Source organism: Mastomys coucha, unplaced genomic scaffold, assembly GCF_008632895.1.
Source record: "Mastomys coucha isolate ucsf_1 unplaced genomic scaffold, UCSF_Mcou_1 pScaffold12, whole genome shotgun sequence".
In the NCBI taxonomy this organism is placed as follows: domain Eukaryota; kingdom Metazoa; phylum Chordata; class Mammalia; order Rodentia; family Muridae; genus Mastomys; species Mastomys coucha.
In genome coordinates, this window is record NW_022196894.1 from 51,427,341 (window position 1) to 51,442,951 (window position 15,611).

General features: G+C 35.1%; 1 pseudogene; it reads left to right on the plus strand.

Moving 5' to 3' along the window:
- The first annotated feature begins 7,885 nt into the window (after positions 1 to 7,885).
- Positions 7,886 to 8,402, plus strand: LOC116086455 (annotated as a pseudogene).
- Positions 8,403 to 15,611: the final 7,209 nt, after the last annotated feature.

The following is a 15,611-nucleotide window of genomic DNA, read 5'->3' on the forward strand; positions in this document are numbered from 1 at the left end:
TCCATGAATTGAATAAATACAAAACTTTCAGTTATACGCATACTACTGGAGTTGTTAAGTCAGTATTCTTATGTTGATCATATTGATGTGTGCTCAAGGTACTTTCCACATTAGCAGGACCTTTCATTTGCATCCTTTTATTGCATAAGGGGCCAGAGAGCTCTGCAAACTTTTTTCATAAAGATATGCCACTACCAAGAGTTCTACCCTCAGGACTTATGCATCTTGCAAGACTTACTTTTTTTTCTCTCTCTCTCAGGACTGCATATGGAACATAATTTTAAATATTAAAGTATTGTTTAGCTAACAAAAGGAAACAGCAGAAGTACTTAGTATTCTACCGTAATTTGGTCTAGTTCTGTATTTTAGGATGTTAGAGACCTTGAATTTTCACAATATAGAATTTACCAAATGGAAAAAAGAGGAACAGTGCCTTGAAAGTCTATAAAGTGTTTGGCTGTGGTTACTGTTATATTTTCTCCTTATAAATATTGTTCCAACATTTAATCTGTTCAAGAGCAGGTCTCATTGTCATGCAATAAAATGAGAGAGCACATAGTTTGACAGTTACTTAGTATCTGTCTCCTAGGTGAAATTTTCTCAATAGAAAAATTTAGTAGGATACATAAATTCAGACTATAGGAATACTAAAGTGACTGAATTCTTGAAAAGGATTCCAGAAGATTTTGAGACACTTGCTTCTGTATTCAACAAGTATAATTTCTAAGTTCCGAGTGGTATTTATATAACAGGTAAAATTGTATTTTCTTCATGTGCTAATGGTTTAATACAAAAGACATCACTATTTTCTACACATGAAGGTAACTGATAGAAATTTTGTTTCAGTCTAAGATTTTTTTTCTAAATTTGTAAAAAATCACATGTAGGTATGTAAATACATTGTAAAGTAAGGTAGTGTGTAGAAATGTAAAATTATTCTCCTTAAATTTTTCAAAGGAAGAAAGAACAGATTCAAATGAATTTAAAATATTGCATCTAAAGACAACTGAATATTGAGGTTACTATTAATTAAAATAAACATGAACTTAAAAATTCTATGTGTAAGCTTATATTATAGGTAATAGTCTATAATGACTACTGATATTATCTGTATTTTCTAGACTGTGTTCACCAAATATTTTACTTTATTTCTAGACAAAACCATCTAGAGTACATTTAATCAAGGAAAAGTTAGGAACATTTTTTGATTAATTAAATTTTATAAGTACGTTTTACTCACTGAAGCCTACCAATGAACTCTTAAACTATTAACAATTAAACATAGTTATGGTTTGTTGTGATCAAAATCCTACAAATGTGAGAGATAGATTGTGATTAATACTGAGACAATTAAAATGGATTTATAGAAATCAGAGCAGAGAATCAGATAAGTGCAGAACTCATGATCAAATGAACAATGCTGGCTTGCATTCTTTTCATCAGATGTCCTGTATTATTTTCATTAGGTTCAATAGCTAAGATTTTCTTCAAACTGACAACAGAGTCCTGAAGGAGCAATATCGCAGTCTAGTGTTTCACACTTAAGGAAAACAAAGATGAAGTAATTACAGATGTATCTGTAGTGCACTACCATGTTCTCTGCTATGGGCACAAATGAATGCTTGGTGCACAGTACATGGTTCAGATGTGTTCTTGGGAATTTGTGATCATATACGTGGTTGAAGCATGTCTGTAGTATAACCTTTGACACATCTCAATAAACCTCTCAATGCAGCTACAACTCAGAAACTTCTGTATTAAAAATATACTCCGTTTGCTACTCCAACAACTAATCTTCAAGGTTTACAGCTTCTGGAAAACTATAATGTTGCCACTGAAGTAATGTTTACATTGTAGAACATTTGCTATGAATATTGTGATATTTAAAAAGGAAATATTTGCTAGGCTTAAGATAATCCCCAGCATGGTATTAGTGAGACTGTAGCCCTTACTGTTAGAATCATGTTGTCAAAATGGTTTACCTTTCATTTAAGATGTTGAGACAAAATAGCTCTCCATCAGCATGTTTAGACTCTAGCTAATCTGCTTGAAATAAGTCGGTTACCCTAGAAGGAAGCCCTGGAGGGAGCTAGAGACCTGAGAATTAGTTCTCCTCACTTCTTAAACACTTGATATACAGAACCATGGCCTAAGAGGCATGGCAGTTCTTACCTACAAGTCTATAGTATTTTAAAAGGAAGTTGAAATGTGTTTAAAATTTGTGCCTGTTACATTAACTTTTCACATGCACCAAAATATCTGCAATCCCATGTTGCCAATTATATCTGCCTATATAAAACAGGGCCAATTCAGCATGCTTATCCCGAATGCTCAGAGATAGATCTGTGCCTCAGTATAACATTAATGTTATGCATTGGGATTATCTTTGTAGTAATTTGAATGAACTTCAGAAGTGATTCTTTTTTTAAATTTTTTATTAGCTACTTTCTTTATTTACATTTCAAATTTTATTCCTTTTCTCATTTCCCCCAAAAATGCCCTTATCCTATTTCCCCTCCCCTTGCTCACTAACCCACTTACTCCTCCTTCCCTGTCCTGGCATTCCCCTACAATAAGGTATTGATCCTTCACAAGACCAAGCCTCTCCTCTCATTGGTGTCTGACAAGGCCATCCTCTGCTACATATGCAGCTGGAGCCATGGGTCCCTCCATGTGTAGTCTTTTGTTGGTGGTTTAGTTCCTGGGAGCTCTGAGGGTACTAGTTAGTTCATATTGTTGTTTCTCCTATGGGACTGCACACCCCTTCAGCTCCTTGGGTCCTTTCTCTAACTCCTCCGTTGGGGACTCTGTGCTCAGTCCAATGGATAGCTGTGAGCATCCACTTCTGTATTTGTCAGTCACTGGCAGAGCCTCTCAGGAGACAGCTATATCAGGCTCCTGTCAGCAAACACTTGTCATCCACAATAGTGTCTGTGTTTGGTAACTGCATATGGGATGGATCCCCTGGTGGGAATGTCACTGGATGGCTCTTGCTTCAGTCTCTGTTCAACACAGTGTCTCTGTATCTCCTCTCATGGGTGTTTTGATCCACCTCTAAAAAGGACACTGTGGTCTTCCTTCTTGTGGTTCATGTGGTTTGTGAATTGTATCTTGGGTATTCTGAACTTCAGTGTTAATATCCACTAATCAGTGAGAGTGCATACCATGTGTGTTCTTTTGTGATTGGGTTACCTCACTCAGGATGATAGTTTCTAGCTCTACCCATTTGCCTAAGAACTTCATGATTTCATCATTTTTAATAGCTGAGTAGTACTCCATCATTTTTAATAGCTGAGTAGTACTCCATTGTGTAAATGTTCCACATTTTCTGTATCCATTCCTTTGTTGAGGGATATCTGGGTCCTTTCCAGCTCCTGGCTATTATAAATAAGGATGCTATCAACATAGTGGAGCATCTTCTGGATATATGTACCAGAGTGGTATAGCTGGGTCCTCAGTACTATGCCTAATTTTCTGAGGAACCATCAAACTGATTTCCGGAGTGGTTGTACCAGCTTGCAATCCCACCAGCAATGAAGAAGTATTTCTCTCTCTCTCTCTCTCTCTCTCTCTCTCTCTCTCTCTCTCTCTTGAGACAGGGTTTCTCTGTATAGCCCTGGCTGTCCTGGAACTCATTCTGTAGACCAAACTGGCCTCAAACTCAGAAATCTGCCTGCCTCTGCCTCCCAGGTGCTGGGATTAAAGGCGTGCGCCACCACCGCCTGGCAGAAGTGTTCTTTCTCCACATCCTCACCACCATCTGTTGTCACCTGAATTTTTGATCTTAGCTATTCTGACTGGTATGAGGTAGAATCTCAGAGTTGTTTTGATTTGCATTTCCCTGATGACTAAGGATGTTGAACATTTCTTTAGGCACATCTCAGCCATTCAGTATTCCTCAGTTGAGAAATCTTTGTTTAGCTCTATACCCTATTTTATATAGGGTTATTGGGTTCTCTGGAGTCCAACTTCTTGAATTCTTTGTACATATTGGATATTATCCCTATTTTAAAGGAGGCTCAAGGGACCAGGTTTGTAGCTCAGCAGTAGTGTGATAGACTAATATTCATGAGTCTCTGGGCTTGACTTCCAGCATCTGACAAACAGAAACTTCATTAGACTTACATGTTTCATTTTAGGGTGGATTCTGGTATTGCTATTTCTTTAGAGGCTGCCATTTACTAATAAGTAAACAAGCAGGTAATGTTAAAGAAATTACCCATATAGAAAAGAAAAACTTATAATTATAGAACATGAGATTATCTTTGTTAAATTCTTTAATATATAAATGTATTAACTTTCTTCTTTGGAAAAGAGAGACAAGAAAATATATTGGGTAGCTAAAATTGGTATTAGTTTAAATGTGTGAAAATATACTCACTATTTCTACTAAGGTTTCACATGCATATACACACAGAAACACACCCACACACGAGTCAACAGAGCACTTGTCCAGTATCCATAAAGACCATCTAAAATGGTGCAAACCTGCAATTCCAGCATGGAAGAGAGAAATACACAATGATCAGAATCTCAAGGTTAGCCTTCCCCATATAGAGAGTTCAAGACCAGCCTGGGTCATATGACAACCTGTCTCAAAACAAAGAAATATGATCATGCAAAATAATAAATACTTACTAGTTAATAGTGCAAAGTTTTTTTTATTTTTAGAAATAGTTCTATTATGTCTGCCAATGAAATTTTGTATGCTAAGCAATAGAACATCAAGTTGAGTAGATGTGCCAGTATTAGAGGTTTTAAGACTTTTACATGTGATCACAGGAATACTGATATTACATTTCTTGTTTCATGGATTCAAGAGTCTTTTGACAAAAGTTACATTTGAATGAACATTTGGTGGCTTCTCAGTATTGATTTATTGTGTAAAGAAGGATAATCAAAATGGCATTTAAAAGAAGCCCTGTAGATGTTCAGTATCATTTAAGATGATAGCACAGCAACTTTGCCTGAATTTTAAAATGTCAACCCACATATTCCTCATCAGTATATATTCAGGACCACTTGCTGCCCTTTAAAATAAAACAAGACAAGGGCTTGAAATATTGGCAAGCCTTAGGACCATATCCAACATAAGAACACTTAATGGATAAACACTTGCCCTTTAGTGGCTCCTTCCTTCTTGTGACATTGTAGAGACCTTCAGGTTCCCACAACCTTGCTCAGAGACTCAGGCAGGTCTCTGCCCATATTTAGGATGCTTGTTCTTTATTCTGTGCTTCAACTTCAGTGCATACTTTTAGAGCTTGCTAGGAACTTTTCTTACAGGTTTAAAACACTTGACTTTATTCTTCCAATCAAGATCAGATTCAATTAATTATTGCTGTCTACAACATTTTGTATCTATTGTTTATATGGGTAATTACTATTTTAAATGCTAACAACATGTTTGGAAATAGACTAGGAATGGGAAAAACTTAAGAGTGCTCAGTTTACCGTTTACTATTGTAATATTTGGTCCAAAGATATTTCAAAATGTGTTAATGTTCCAGAATTCACAATAAAAAAACAAATAATAAGGAAACTGTGAGATTATGCCTGTAAGTTCTGATAACTGTGTGAATGTGGTTGCTTTTGTTTTGTCTTTTTGTAAATATTATTTTAGCATTTAATATGTGCCAACTCCAGGACTCAGTGCCACATGAAAAACCATGAGATCACAGTGTTTGGCCTTGAAGAATTTACCCTTTAGAACTGAACTCTAGTTACGAGCTAGTAAAACCAATTTAGGAAGACTTGATAGATACAGATTCTGCTTTTCTAAAAAAAAATATGTAATTATTTTAATTTTATTTATGTGTGTGCGTGTATGAGTATGCCTCTCTATGTGTGCATATGTGCCCCTGTTCATGCATCTGCACATGCTAGTTAGAAGAGTTTCTGCCCCCTAACCTGGAGTAGTAATGGGATAGGTAACAATGGGCTGCCTGAGTAACTGGGAATGAAACCCAGGTCTTCTGAAAGAGCTTACAACCAGTGATCTCTCTGAATTTCCATATTCTACTTTTATTTTAATTTTTATACCTAGTATTGGATGTAATAAAATAAAACAAAGGACAGTAATGACAGCAAGTATCAAATATTGGACATTACAGATTTGATCTAAAATGTTATAGATATAATTCTTTTGTACTAAAATAAATGGATTCTAAATGAACCTTTAAAATTTTCTGTATAAGGGTGTATCTCCAATTGCATTATTGAGGATATGTTGTCCATATATCACCTACCTATCTGTTTTTCTATCTATCTACCTATCTATCTATCTATCTATCTATCTATCTATATCTGTCAAGTTAACTGTACATATGTATATACTTATATATAAAGTTACATGTTTATACATAAAGTATATTCTTATATATAATATCAAATATACATATACTTAATTTTATAGAAATATCACTAGCCTTGTAACAAATATTTTTTATTATTATATATGTATATATATATATAAGCAATTTGTCTTATATGTGCACAGAATCTTATCTAGGTTAGGTGGGACAAAATTCAAATTATTCTTTAATTGAAAGCCTCCCAAATGGCTTCTTCAGAAGAAGATTAATTCATAGAACTCTTTACTCTGTCCTATTTATTCCTGAAAATCAAGCACAGTTAAAGTGGCAGGTGTTCTCTAATATATATAATATATGTATGTATGTATGTATGTACATATCTATACACAGACATATGTCTATATATGTATATATGTACAATACATATGTATACACAACACATATGTATATGTGTTGTGTACACAGTTTTACAAATATGGGCAAGATATTTAGATTAATTTAGACATTTGAAATACAAATTACTTGTACAGAGACAGTCCTGAGGTGAAAAGGCTGTGCAGAGCCCAGTATAGATAACAAGAGCCATAGATCATCCTGAACCAAAGCTTAAGTAGAGCCTAGCTGTAGTGACTCTCATCAAATGATATTTTCAATATTTTAATCAGATTTTCAGTAACTTTGGAAACTTCTGTCTACTCAGTCTGATGGGCAAATAATTCGATTGAAAACAAACAAACAAAACCAGAAAATAATATCGGCTTAAGTCTATGAAAATTGAGTGGTCAATGCTGGAATAGGTACTAAATTGTGCCATATCCTCATCTTATTGAGAAGATAGAGGAAATGTTATTTATGTTTCTCAGTCTTTCCTGGGACTCCACTGTACACAGATGGCACATTGCAAGTGCTCTGAAGGTGTGGGTCTTTCATATAGACTTTTCTTTCTATTTGATCTTGCTTCATAGTGATTGATTCATTCCTCTTGAAGGTTTGGAGAACAGATGGATTGGGGCTGCAGGGTCAGTGAAGGCGATCGAAAATGTATCACTTGAGTGAAAGCAAAGAAACCCTTGAAATATAGAAGAAATATGGGATACTAAGTGAGGTCGTTGGGAGTGGTAATGTCCACTAGTAAAAATAATGGTGTGAATGACTGGAACCAAGAGTTATATCCCTGGATGTTTGCTTTTCCATAAAATTTATGTTCAGAAAAACATCTGGCCAATTATGAACATTGCATTTATTGCATCCAAGCACTTTTTCTGGTCACATACGTAAGGAAACAAGTTCTACACAGCAGTATCTTCACAGGCTAATGATTTTTATGCTCAACATAGACATTGGTGAAAGTGCATCTGAAGAACTCAGGGATGGCAAACTTTTAGAGAAGAGTATCACTCTTTTTTTAAAAACAAGCAATATACCATCCTTGCTTATGTCATATGTTTTCACAAAGCTCCAAGTCTATTAAATTTCATAGAAGCACCCTAGTCATCCTCATTCTTCATTTTCTTGTGGATTCTTCTTGTTAATAAAGAAAGAAAATGGAACTAAGGAATAATGATGTAGAGATGGGGGCTTGCGTGACCTGCACCTTCAGGAACTTCAACTTGGAGAAGTGAGTAGGATCAGGAGATCAGCAAGCAGAAGCTCTCCATGGCACCCAAGTACCCTTCCACTAACGGTCTCCTGCAGGAGTTACTGAGTCAGCATCCAGAAATCAAAGAAGTTTCTAGAAAAGATAACAAGCTGCTGTCATTACTAAGAGATGTCTATGTCGATTCCAAAGATCCAGTGCCTTCCTTGCTAGTAAAAGATGTTGAACCACGGCAAGAACCAAAGGAATTCAGACTGCCAATAGGAGATCACTTTAATAAGAATATCATGGACATTCCCAAGATTACTGTTGTAAAAGCATTGACCTTTCTCAATAACCACAAACTTTCTCCAGTAACATGGACTGCTGAGAAAATTGCCCAAGAATACCATTTAAAACTGAAGGATGTAAATTCCCTTCTCAAATATTTCATTACTTTTGAAGTCAAAATCTTTCCTCCTGAAAACAGGAAAGCAATAAAATCAAAATAAAGGAAATGAAAAAACAATTTCCTATGTGTGCTCCCCCCAAAAAAGAAGAATTTCTTAGACCTTTAAATGTATAAAAAGATATGGATGTCATTCAGTGATTCATCTGTGTGACATTTTTTCCCACTAAAATGTAATTTGAAAATTAGGTGGGTACATTTCCTCTCTCTAATCAAACTGTCTCGTTTAACATTGTTCATATAACCCAGTCAACTTGTCCCATTCTTGATTCAGGCCAAATTTTTACACAGTTTTATAAAATCTCATGTCAGTTCCAGGACACTTGAAGGTTCACACATTTATAATAGGGGATGATTCTATCATGCATCTGTGTTTTGTGTAAGCCAGCCATAGAACAATATTTCTAAATTTATTATCTTTGTTATCTGGTTCATAGTTGTAGAATGATTTTGTTGGTAACTAAAAGCTTATGGTTATATCATCTACATAATGAAATGAAATTAGAACTGAATAATGTGGCCATTTATATTTCTATTTCAAAATTATCACATCTATCATTAGCCAGAATTCTCTTAGATATGAAATAATGTTCAACACACTCCAGACTCAAAGGTTAGCAATGTATTGAGATCTTCATGAATTCCCAAAGGTATTTTTAAGTTCAAGTATAATATTTCAAATATTATTATTTGGGTCAGGTGATGGTTCATTACATAAGTTTCTAAATCCTATAAATTTTGTGTTCTAAAACTTCCACTTGCTAGCTCATCCTGGCAGCTAGCTTGTGACGTTTTGTTGTTGTTGCTATTATTTGTTGTTCCTGTTGTTGTGATATAAAGAATAATGCATTCATCAATGACATGCATACTCTTCACAAGATTCCTTCAAATAACATCAGTTATTTATTTATTGGTAAGTTTACTATGAAACATACAGTAATGCTTGTGTTTATGAAATGTTTTATTTGATGCAAATTGAATTTAATGACATATTAATATCATGTGTAAAAAGTATTTTGGTTGTGTTTTAATCTTATCATGTTTACCACCTACCGTTTTTTCTTGACTACTCATTTGTTTTTATACTTTGGCGTCTATCTTCCCCAAGCAACTAATTTCTTTATAAATACAGAATATCCTGGTTGAAACATCTAATGATTTCTGCTTCTCAAAACAGATATACCCTACTTATATGTAAAATTTTCCATCACATCGTTGTTGTTATGTGATAGGTATTCAGCCACCCACTTTCAAACTGTGGTAACAGTCTATATGTGACCTTGAATTCTCAATTGAGAACATAATTATTCCAATTTAGCTTGCTCACGTTGTTTAGTTACATTAATTAGATGCAGAGAGCAGTGGAAACTGCTGTATTTATTTAACAAAAGCTGTTTCCCTTTCATCACTTAGATATATATTTAGGATGTTACATCAAATAATGCTTCCTCAGGCTATGATGCACAATGTAAAATATTTTTGTAAAGCTTACTTAAAAATCACAACATTGTTTCTAATTTATTGGATGCTTCGGGCTATATAAAACCTTTGGATGTTTACTTCTTGTGAAATTGAATATAGTTGCTCTCAAAAGTCTCTGAATTGAATTATGGACTAGCCATGTTTTATATGTAATTTTAATAGTAATTATTTTCTTCCATACAAAGAAACAGACTTTTACTTTGAAGCTCTATTTATAGTAGGACACACATTATTTTAGAAAACATATAGATCAATTAAATAAAATATAGTATTTTGAATGAATTTAACAAATAATCTGAACAGATAATATAACCTGTTTATTTAAAATATATACTGGGTTTTGTTGAAATGCCATGTAGTTTAATTCAAGTAACATTTAAAAGTGAAATTATTGTTAATTTTAGATTATAAAAAGACCCTCCTGAGTGCTTAGGCCTAAATGGAGCCTTGATATCTTGTTCCATGCACAAATGTCTCAAGCATAAAAAGCAGGGACAGAGAGATTGCAAGAACCAAAAATAGTTCATAAGTTATGGCTAAGGAAATATGATTTGCTGATAAGAGCATTGCACATATGATCTCTCAGTAACAATTCATTTGTGTGCAAAAGCCTAGGCAAGATCAACCCAGTCAAAATGTCAACGCGGACAATGGATGAACTCAAGAGCTACCCTCTATCCCCTTCTCTAGAAGCTGCTGCCAATTAGTGGCTTCTCAGGGAGGGAGAGTAAGTTTCCTTCAGTGATGCAGCTCCAGAAAAGGAAACCTATGCTCCACTAGAACATTCTACACTCACGCACATAGAGTTGGCACTAACTGGACTCAATAGTAAAAACAGAAACTTCAGAGACACAGCACATACCATTGAAGTAGAAAACTGATTGTGGGAAAAATCGGAGGGAAGCTGAAAGGAAAAGGATAGGGTGCTGAGTTTAGCCAAAACACATTATATGCATGTATGAAATTCTCTTCTTTAAAAATTGTATTATTTATTTACATTGCAGCTGTAGCCCCCTCCCTGTCCCCCCCTTCCACAGTTCCTCATCCCATTGCTCCTCCCTCTTAGCCTCAGAGAGGGTATTCCCCCAGGCGTACCACCCCCAGGCGTCTGCCTTCCCTGGGGCCTCAATTCTCTCTAGGATTAGGCATATCTTCTCCCACTGAGGTCAGACCAGGCAGTCCTCTGCTGTATATGTACCAGGGGCCTAGGACCAGCCAATGTATAACACCAGGTTAGTGGCTCAGTATCTCGGAGCTCCTAGGTTGGTGAGGATAGTTGAGATGGCTGAGATTGCTATGTAGTTCCCATCCCCTTCTGCTTCTTCAATGCTTCCTTTAATTCAACCATAGTGCTTCCTAACTTCAGTCCAATGGTTTGGTGTTAAGTATTTGCATCTGTTTCAGTGACAGCATGCTAGGCTCCTGTTTATAAACACATCATAACATCAGTAATATCAGACCTTTGATATTCCTGTCTATATACTGGAGGCCCGGTCTATCTACTGGAGGAGGTGGACTCTTCAAGTTCCCTTTCCCCACTATTGGGCATTTTAGCTAAGGTAACCCCCATTGAGTCCTGAGAGTCTCACTTCTCAGGTCTCTGGTATTTTATAGAGGGTCCCCCAACCTCCTATCCCTAGAGGTTACATATTTCCATTCATTCTCCTGGCACTCTGGTCTTCTCTCCTGTTCTCTCCTAATACATGATTCAGTTCCCTTTTTCCCCTCTCCCTCGCCTCTCCCACCCTAGTCCCTTCCTCCCTCTGCCTCCCATGATAATATTCTTCCTCTTTCTAAGTGGTATTGAAGCATCCTTACTTGGGCCAACCTGTTTGTTAAACTTCTTATGGTCTGTGCGTTGTATCATAGGTATTCTGTACTTTTTGGCTGATATCAATTTATCCATGAGTACATACCATGCATGTCCTTTTGGGTCTAAGTTACCTCATTCAGGATGATAATTTCTAGTTCTTTCCATTTGTCTGCAAAATTCATGATGTCCTCATTTTAATAATTGAATAGCATTCTATTTTGTAAATGAACATTTCCTGTATCCATTCTTCAGTTAACAGACATCAGGATTTTTTCCAATTTCTGTATATTACAAATGAGGTTGCTTTCAATATAGTGGAGCATATATCCTTCTGGTATGGTTGGGCATCTTCTGGGTATATGCCCAGGAGTGGTAAAAGTGTATCTTCAGGTAGTACTTGACAGTGCCCATTCCGTCAATGTTACCAAGAAACAGCCAAAGGCCTGAGGATTGAAAGGAAACATAGACAGAGGTCATTAGTGAGAAGAGAATGCCACTTTACTTAGGAACGAAACTTCAATTTATATGCCCTCTTGAACTGCATGGAAAAAAAACCAGAAGCACAGTGGAAATGCTCCCTGTTTACAAGTTCATTATTTTAGCGAGTTCGTTGTTTTCCTGAGCTGGGAAGAAAATGACTTAGGGCTAATACAGTGTGTTGTTGCCTTGGGCAGCAAGCTAGCAGAGAAACACATCTTAGAGAGCAGGGCCAGGGCCCAACAGAACTATTTCCAGTTTTCTGAGGATCTTCCAGAATGATTTCCAGAGTGTTTATACCAGTTTACAATCACACCAGCAGTGAAAGAGTGTTCCTCTTTCTCTACATCCTTGCCAGATTGTATGCTCACTTGAGCTTTTGATCTTAGCTATTCTGATTGGTGTGAGGTGGAATCTCAGGGTCGTTTTGATTTGAATTTCCCTGATGACTAAGGAATTTTGAACATTTCTTTAGGCCATTCTTCTGTTGTGAATTCTTTGATTAGCTTTGTACCAGTTTTTGTTTGTTTGTTTGTTTTGTTTGTGTGTTTGTTGTTTTGTTTTCAAGTTGGGTTATTGTATTATTTGGATTTTAGATGTTAACTTCTTGAGTTCTTTATATATTTTGGATATCTTTCCCACTTTCTTTTCTGTTTAGATTTGTGTATGTGGTATTATGTTTAGGACCTTGATCCATTTGAACTTGAGCTTTGTGCAAGGTTATAAATATAGATCTATTTTTATTCTTCTACATGCAGACTGCCAGTTAGACTAGGACCACTCATTGATGACGCTTTATTTATTCCACTGTAGGTTTTGTTTTCTTCGTCAAAGTTGAAGTGTACATGGGTATGTGAGGTTATTTCTGAGCCTTTGATTCTATTCCATTTGTTGACAAGTCTGACTCTGTAACAAGGTCATGCCGTCTTTATCACTATTGTTTTGTAGTAAAGCTCAAGGTAGGGAAGGTGATTTCCCCAGAAGTTCTTTTATTGTTGAGAACTGTTTTGGGTATCCTGGATGTTTTGTTTTATCCATATAAAGTAGAAAATTGCTTTTTCCATGTCTGTGAAGAATTGTGTTGGGATTTTGATGGGGATTGCACTGTATCTGTAGAATTTTTGGTAAGATGGTCATTTTTATTATGTTAATCCTACTAATTCATGTACATAGGAGATCTTTCCATCTTCTGAGGTCTTTGATTTCTTTCTTCAGGGATTTGAAGTTCTTGTCATACAGATCTTTCACTTGCATGGTATGAGTTATATCAAGATATTTTATACTATTTGTGGTTATTATGAATATGTTGTTTTACTAATTTCTCAGTCCGTTTATAATTTCTTTAAAGGAAAGTTCCTGATTTGTTTGAGTTAATTTTATAGCCACCCACTTTGATGAAGTTGTTTATCAGCTCTTGTAGTTCTCTGGTGGAATTTTGGTGGTTGTTTATACATCCTATCATGTCATCTGCAAATAGTGATACTTTGATTTCTTCCTTTCCAATTTGTATTCCACTGATCTCCCTTTGTTGTCTAGTTACACTGGCTAGAACTTCAAGTACTATAATGAACAGATAGGGAGAGAGTATGCAGCTGTATCTTGTTCCTCATTTTAGTGGGATTGCTTGTATTTATTTCTCCATTTAATTTAATGTTGTCCTTTGGTTTGCTATATATTGATTTTATTATGTTTTTTATTTGCCATGAATTCCTGATCTCTCCAAGACTTTAAACTTGAAGGCATGTTGCATTCTGACACAGGTATAATACAGATATGAAATTTAGAATGCCCTCCTTTTAATATGCCAACCTTAATAATCATCTATAGTCTCCTATTATAGAGAAGATTAATAATATATTAATAATATGAGTTAATAACTATTCCTGGTGAAAATGAAACATGTGATTTTTGAATTTCACAGTATAATTTGAACGCTTTTATAGAAGCAATAAGATGATGTTTTATTTGAATAATTTTGATAGAGTATTAGTGGCAAGAAGGCAAAATAATTTGTGATGGCTCTGGTCAATTTTCTAGTGTTTTGTCTCCATGTACACATTTTGTAAAATATAGGTTCTTTCCATTTAGGCTCCACTGTATCTATAGAAAATAAAAGAAAAACAGTTTATTTAATTCCTGTGTTGTTCTGACAAATATTTGACTAAACCAATTTAGATACAAAGAGTATGTTTCCGTGGAATATTTGAGGATCTATAGTCATTCATGGTGGCGAAATCATAGGAAAGAAGGTGAGAAAATGCCTATATCACTGATGAAGTTTGGAAGGAGGGTAGGATACTAGTTTAGATTCAGGCAGATTCATTTTTTTATGTGCAACTGAAACCTAGTCAGTGGAATTTGATGCCCACATTTGACTCATCCTCAGCAGTCCATTTATCTGAGTATAGAACCCCTGACAAACATCCAAAGATCTGTTGCCAAGGTAGATCTAGAACCTTTGAAATTTACTATGCAAAGAAGCCATCATAAACACTAAGAAAAATCATTCATGTCTAATGATTCAGCAATGGAAGGGGTTCCAAATTGCAAACCTTAGATATTCTTCAGTAGTTTTGCATATGTGACTGACTCCACAAATCCCACAAAGAGAAACTGTCATTCTTACATATGATTCATCATTAAACACTGGAAGAAGATCGCTATCTGTGCAGCCTCATATGCAGTTAGATTTTATACTTCCTTTATTGGAACCCAAAGATTGGTTTGTGATTTACTGCTACTTTTGCTTGCTTGTGTGAGATATCTGGAGAGAGAAAATAAGAAGCCAGAGTCATGATTTCTTCTCCATGATTTTGTAAACTAGTTACTCAATGTCCTTTTGTTTGACTGTAACACTATAACATTTTGTCTTAAATTCAGTAGAAAATAGTGTGCCAATGTAGCCTCAGTCTAAGAAACAACAGCAGTGGGTTGGAATGCCTGAACTTGTGAGGCACTTTGCTCTAGCTACCACTGGATTATCTGATGCAAGGGGCTTTTTTTATGTCTTTGGGCTAGATAAGGTATCATTGAAAGAACTCAGTTTATATATATATACATATATATATATATACATATATATATATATAAAAATTTATATATATATATGTATATATATATAAAGCTTCCAAGTTCAGTAGTATACTCAACTATGTTTTATGAAAGATCTTTTCTAATGATTAGAGGATAAGGATATTTTAACATTTTCACTTGTCATTCTGAAATTCTACGTGAGCTGAGAAGGTATGGGATGTGAGTTCCAAAGCCTGTTGCCTTTTATGTTTTTTTTTTCTTTTTTATGAACACTACCTCAGAATGCAAACATATAAAATAAAAAAGCTATTTGATTTTGAAAAATTTTTGTAATTCTATAACTATGTAAGAAACAAATGTTCTCCTTTCTAGCTTTCTTAAACATTCACGAATATAAAGATTTTTTTTGTTACTCAATTTTTTTTCTTTTACATATTTTCTTTATTT